A 7181-nucleotide genomic window follows, 5' to 3' on the forward strand; every position below is an offset into this window, starting at 1 on the left:
CATCCGCCTTCTCCTCAAGTTATCTCGCCTTAACATACCATCGTCCCTGATAACCCGGATAGAACTTTTTTGTTTTGTTTTGTTTAACGGCAAACAGACAACAACAGTTAACTGTACGTTACCTCCTTCTGTCCCGTTACCTCTGGAGTACCTGAGGGCTCAGTACTTGGCCCGCTGCTTTTTCTCATCTACGAGTATATATATGAATGACCTTCCAAACAGCATTCATTTCAGAATTCGCCTTTTCGCTGATGATTGTGTCGTTTATCGTGCAATCTCATCTTCTTTGGACCAGTTCTCGCTACAGAGCGACCTTAGTTTAATTGATGAATGGTGTAACACCTGGTTGATGGAACTTGGATGGTTGGATGGATGGTTGGTCAGCAAATGCGTATTCGTTCGCTTCTCACTATCGCTATCTTCTGATTCGACGACATATTCTATCTCTGGTTATACTATCTCTGGGGCATATACGTACTTCGGGCTACACTTAACATCCAACTTATCATGGAAGGAGCATATGTCGATCATTTGCAAGAAAGTTAATAATTCACTCGCTTTTCTTCGTCGAAATATTCGTCCAGCTACTGCTAACGTCAAACTTCTTGCTTGCACTACCTTGATTCGACCCAAGATAGAGTACGCATCATCAGTATGGGATCGCCATCAAAGTTACCTAACATCCCTCATCGAATCGGTACAGAATAGATGTTACGTTTCATAATGTCAGACTACTCGACTCCATCAAGTGTTTCCCTCATGAAACGTCATCTGGCTCTTCCAAAGTTGTGTGAAAGAAGAACGTTTTTTTCAATTGTGCCTCAACCACAAATTCTTCCACACAACTTCATTACAGCAATTGTACATCACCAGGGCTAGTTTTATATCTCCACGCATCGACCACACCTTCAAAGTATTACGTACCGTTTGTCACTCAGAGTTCTCCAGAAAGTCATTTTTCCCCATCAGCCGAAGTCGAGTGGAACGGCCTACCCCAGTCAATAGTGGATATTGTTGACCCATTGTCTTTCGGAAACATCTCCATACTCATTTATTTTGCGGGTAGCCAACTACCATTCTGTTCGATCGTCATGTTTTCTTATTATTAACGTACTGTCACTTGTACGAAGCGAATATTAGTAATATTTATTCAGTGTTCTTAATAATGTATTAACACCATGGAGGAAGGAAACACAGGAGCGGCCCTTCCAAGTTTTTGCCATGGGACGGGCGTGCCAGCCTCGCATTGCACTCTGGGATGCTCCTGTCTACCATGTGACCGCTCACCTGACCCCAAGAGCATGCGCAGGCCAGCTGCCTGAGCAGACGACGGGTACGGGAGTCGTGATTGCAGCTCAGACGCTCAGGTATCTGCCTTGTGATGAGCGCCGCGCGTCCAGTTTTATTTGTGTGTGTTCGGAGGTTTAATCTTGGTTTGCCCTTATACTACAAGACCGGTCACGGTCTGCAGGACAAGCGGGCAGTGCTAGAAACATCATTCGTGGCAATGGCGTTTGTGTGACGACGTGGCCACGTTTTGTGTTTGTTGCTGAAGTGGTAAAGCATGCCAGTAATCAAACTTATACAACGATGAAGGAAATCAGATGAATCTGCAGCTGTAGCACAGCGCCAGCTTGCAAACGAACGATTCAAGATGACTCTCTCACAGACAGGGATACGAAACAAACCGATCAAGTACGTACTACGAATGAAACGTTATTCCCGTGACAGACAGAGCTGCTTTCTGTTGAACGGACAGCCGCAAGCGTGGTAAGAACACGTTAACAAAATGTTGTTTCCGCAATTTCCAGCTGTGCATTGTTCACAGTTGTGTGAGCCATCCAAAAATATTTTTTCGTCGAACCTAATCAATTAATTAATGATAATTAATTTTCTTATTTTTGAACTATTGGTCCTAGTGCCATGGTGTCAATTAGTCGGTTTTAGTTAGTCAATTACTTTTTCCCGAGTTCAATGTCGGGTTTCAGAATCCCCGCGGAGGAAAGAGCGCTCCCCTCCTCATTCGGCTTTTCCTTAGAAAAATTAGAATTTAAAATTAGAAAATTAATTATCACTAATTAATTGATTAGGTTCGACGAAACAAATATTTTTGGATGGTTCACACAACCGTGATCAACGTACAGCTGGTTTCATTCGCATAGAGCACTTAGTCTTTAACATTCGATCTATTTTCACTGGGGCACCCTAGCGAGATCAAAATTAAGCTTTCACCACTTAAGAAAAAACGGCGAGTGGCACAGGAAGGTCACTTGTGCCGGCAGGTTGTAGAGGGTTCAGGGTGGATGACGGTATCGTCAAATTCAAATTACAGGAATGAATGAAGCCATTTGCATGCCAAAAACGCAGGTATATATCACACGGCCTTACACCTTCATCGTCCCTGACCCCATTTTCATTTTTCGAACTGCAAATTGATGACGAGACTGAAACCTCGGTACTGTACGTGACTACTTTTAATGTGTACCAACAAACAACTGACCGAAAGAAAAAGAAAAAAGACTTCTACAGCCTGTATTTAGCGTTCTCCCGACGGGGGGCAGCACAACAGGGAGTAATTACATGCTAATAATAATTCGGGGATTTACATAATACCAACGAGAGAAGTTTGCCAAGCAGGCAGTATCTTCACAGGGTGCATGACGGAGAACAAAGAGGTAATTAAATCCCATTGATGGCACAGGGTGCCCTAGAGAAAACAAGGAAAAGACAAAAGAAGAAAAGAAAAACAAACGACAAGGAACAAAAGAAAAGACAAAAACAAACAAGAAAAACGCAAGAAAACACACTGAAACAGACACACACAAACAAAAACGAACACTGCCGCGTGTCGCGCTTTTGACGTGCCGCCATATTCCAGGGATTTTGACATCTCGCGATTTTAACGTGTCGCAATTTCGACGTGTCGCGATTTTTGACGTAGAACCAGATATTTCAGTGCTCTAGCTACACTGTTGATCCGTCTGGAAACTGTACAATAAAAATGACGCCAATATTTCAAGACAATATTGCCAAAAACTTTTAATATGCAACAGGAGGCAGATGGTTTCAATATTCGGCTCCTTCGTAAGTATAAATAAGTAAAATTCATCAACAAACTAAATAAAACATGCTGCAACCTTGGGACACGTAGCACCAGGCTACGGGTATGTTCAACCAATTAGGTATTGCACGAGGCAGTAACCACGGACTTGCAGTGCACTCATGGCAAACGTATAGTATAGGTATAGTATATTATTACTACGCTCCCAATGTGACCAGCCTTTTGCAGAGCTTGCACTGAGCCCACTCCTGGCTAGCTTCGTACTCCTCACGTCACACCAGACAGTAATATTCCATGGAGTCATCCATAACAGTATTTGGGCGCCGTTTATTCCTGGACGTCCTAGGCTATGATCTGTTCAATGTTCGCTGTCTCTTGATTGTTTCTGCCATGTACACTTTACAGATGTGATGTACCGCATAGTGGCACCGGTAAGCGCATTTTTCCGCCGAAGGAGACACCACAAGCTACCAGAGGTCGGGAAGCTACGACTACAAAAGGAGGACCTAGAAGTACGCACAGAACAAGTGTCAGAGAAAATTTGCTTTTGAGGCCTGGAACCAGTTTTCATTAGAGTCAGTAGTTTTCATTACCTCGGGGGCGATCCGTTCTAGACAACACTGTGTCGTTGTTCTAAATGCAGCAGAAGTGTAGAAGGATGGGTGAAACATCGAAAGGTGGATCTGCTTGCGCCAAAAGGAGACAAGAAAAGTTTCAGTGTGCCCGCTTTTCCCCTGCGCTTCATATCCCATTCGAGGAGCATCCAGATGACCAGAATGTACGGCAATAATGAGAGAGTCTGAGAGATCCCACCCCTTACTTTTTTAGGGCCCCTTGGCGCTCCACTGTCACATCACGTTACAGCGTAGCATAGGTGGGGAGTAACGCGTTACAAAGTAGTGCGTTACCGGTAACGTGTTACATTCAAGTAGTGAAATACGGTAACGCATTACATTTGGGAGAAAAGTAATGAGTAACGTAACGTCATTACATTTTTAACAACTAACGCGTAACGGCGTTATGCGTTACTGCGTGTTCGGGAACTTGAAAGCTTGAGCGAGGACCGTGCCTGCAGAATCCGGGAAAATCCCCGATTTTTTCTATTCATCTTCAACAATGACAAGAAGGTCACATCGACGCCCACGAAGAACGCAAAAGAAGGGTTGTTGACCTACCCTGGTTGAGGTGTCACCTTTGTTTACCACCTCTGTTTTTCACTCCCTCTGGTATTTTTCGGACGAATGGGGCAAAGGCGGCAGAAAAATAGCCTCTATCCTCTGAACAAGTAACAAAGTACCAAGGAATTGGCTGTATGGATTTGTACTGTATGAGATAAAAGGTCACCGTTTCTGTCAACCTTGACAAGGAGCACTCACCGGTCATTAGGCGTCCTCTCAGCCCAACGGGCGAAGCTCACCGATGAAAATTTTGAACATCAACTATACTTCTGCGTTGCAATAAATCGTACGTGTAAGTTGTGTTCATGCGTGACCCTTGTTTGTGCCCAACATTGCTTGTATTGATTTGAGGAATGCACTTATGTGACTCAACCAAAAATGGTACATATTATAAGGACAACTGGTGAAGTAATGCAAAAGTAGCAGCATTACCTATCAGAAGTAACGGCGTTAGTAATGCGTAACCTACTACCGCAACAGTAACGAATAACGTAAGGCGTTACTTTTCGAAAAAGTAGTGAGTAACGGTAGTGCAATACAAAATAAAAGTAACTTCCCCACCTATGCAGCGTAGAGCCGCCATAGACTCCTTCGCAGGCACCGGCTGAGCTACAATGAGGAGTCTAGTTAATATACTCTTTTTCGAGGGAGGGAGGAAGGGGGTCGAGTGTAGGTCAGACGCCTCTTCGAAAGGAAGATGAAGACAGAATTTGTCTCACTTTTGTAGAAAATTAATCTATTTCACTTATACCCCTGTCACACGGGCATTTTCGATCCTGCTCGACCGAACCTGCTTGAACCCAATGCAGATCGGATGGTGCTACACGGCCGCTTCCAAGCAGGATCGAACTTTGATCCTGCTTGACTCAAGACAGTTCCCATAACAGGATTGAGAATTTCGAGACAGCTCGACGGCCGCCATTTGCATCCTCGACCCCGGTGAACTGTCATAACTTAAGACGGACATGCGCGCGGAGCTACAAATGATGCTTACATCGGTATACGATAAATTACCACTAATATCGCTGTTATATAGGAAACGCGAAATTAATGAGTCCCGTTTATTCATTTGCACAAGTCAACCATTCAATGCGCATTGAAAGTGGCCGTGTAGCAGCGTCATAACTCGAGCGTGCTCGGGAAGTTCGATGCAGATCGGATTCGAGAAGGATCGAAATGCCCGTGTGACAGGGGTATTAGTTTCAAAATCGATATACTGCTATGTAGAGCCACTCCAGGCGGCGGCGCCGCCACAGAAGAGGGCGGAGCGCAAGGCGAGAACGGCGTGGCGCGTAGCTCTACGCAGGCATTCGAACCTGGGTCTTTTGGGTCCGCTACACTCCGACAGCATGACTTTGAAATAACCGGAAATCAGAAGGGCAAGGTTTGAACCCTGGCGTCAGCAGCTTCTCATTCCCAGAAATGCGGGACACAGTTTCTTAAAGTTGGCTTGACCGGCGTACTCGCTGCCCTCCATGGAAGCAATGCATACCATCTGGTTTTGTTAGAATACCTGTTGACCCTGAGAAATCTACAAACACGGGTGTTAAGTTTCTATGATCATCGAGAGCACCTCTCTGTGCAGTTTGTATTGAGTCACTAATTAAGAAGCGTTTGTTGACTCTAGTTGTATTTTTTTATTTTGTTTTCCAGAACCCGGTTTACTCAGTCGCCTATTTCCTTCCAGGGGGTTTTGTTTAAAGTGACTTTCATTGATACACTGCTCCGTGAATAGATGCGGATTATCTCCAGACGTGTATGAATGGGCATTGTGACATGTGGAACACTGGCGTCTGTCTTCCCTCGGGGACTCGAGAAACATGAATTGAGGCCAAACTTGCCATATGTAGGGAACTCGTTTCCTTCGAGCCCTTTTATGTTTTTGTATACATTTCGTTTTGAGCCACTAATGGGTTTTGGATTTGTAACATTGTTTATTTGTGACAATTATCGAATTCTGGGAACTATCCTTTGTAATTTGCTCGCTTCAGGATTGGAACATTTTGGAGACCTTTGGTAACGGACCAATCCTGGGGCTGAGAAATGTGAAATTTGCATCTTTGATTTTGTTTGTGCAATTTGTGGGCGGCACCCTGATTTTGAACAAAAAGGCCCGTCGCCCATGTGTAGGAGTCTTTGATCTGATCTTTGTCGGACTTTCTCTTCGGAAGTCGTCTTGCTGTACATAGATGTAAATAAACTTCTTCCGCTACGACCTGGACTGGCCTGGCTCTCTCCGCGGACCGGACTCGCGTCGTCCCACCACCACCCTTCACGACAACTCTCTTCCCCGGGACCCGAGGAAGAAGTTGACTACGGGTGTTGCTGTGAGAGGCACTTCGATGGCGTACTAGTGGAATGGAAGCGCAAGAGCGTCACAATTTTGTTCCTGGAGGACTTATTTTCGCCCTGTTGGCTTCATGGCAGAATGCACTGGTGTGCTATTTTTGTTGTACTTGGCCAAAACAATGGGCTCTGCAGAAAATGTGCATATAAGACATGAAAGTTGAATTTGTATTGTACGCTTTGCAACTTTGTGCGCAACTGTGGGACGCTCCAATTTTGTTCGCACGACAAAAGAAATGTTGACGAACTCAGTGTGGCTTGCGTAGCGTCTGTATCTTAATTCCTGAATGCGATATCAACGGGCAGTGTTAGCTCAGTGGTAAAGCCGTTGGTCGCAACCTTCGAGGGCCGTGGCTCGATACGCGGGCTGCGTAGTTTTCTTCTTCCTTTTTTTTTCATAGCGGGAGTTATGAGAGTAACGACAGGGCGAGAGCGTCATAGTTTCAGCTTAATAATGTCATACTGGATCTATATCATACTGCATGGCGTTCGATTTGATTTAGTTGCGGTAATGCTGTGCGATCGCCTGTGCACTTAATATGTGAATAGCAGATGACTTTCCCTCGCACTCCGACTTACTTCACCTTTACAGGAAT

This window comes from Ornithodoros turicata, chromosome 2, assembly GCF_037126465.1.
Source record: "Ornithodoros turicata isolate Travis chromosome 2, ASM3712646v1, whole genome shotgun sequence".
NCBI lineage: Eukaryota > Metazoa > Arthropoda > Arachnida > Ixodida > Argasidae > Ornithodoros > Ornithodoros turicata.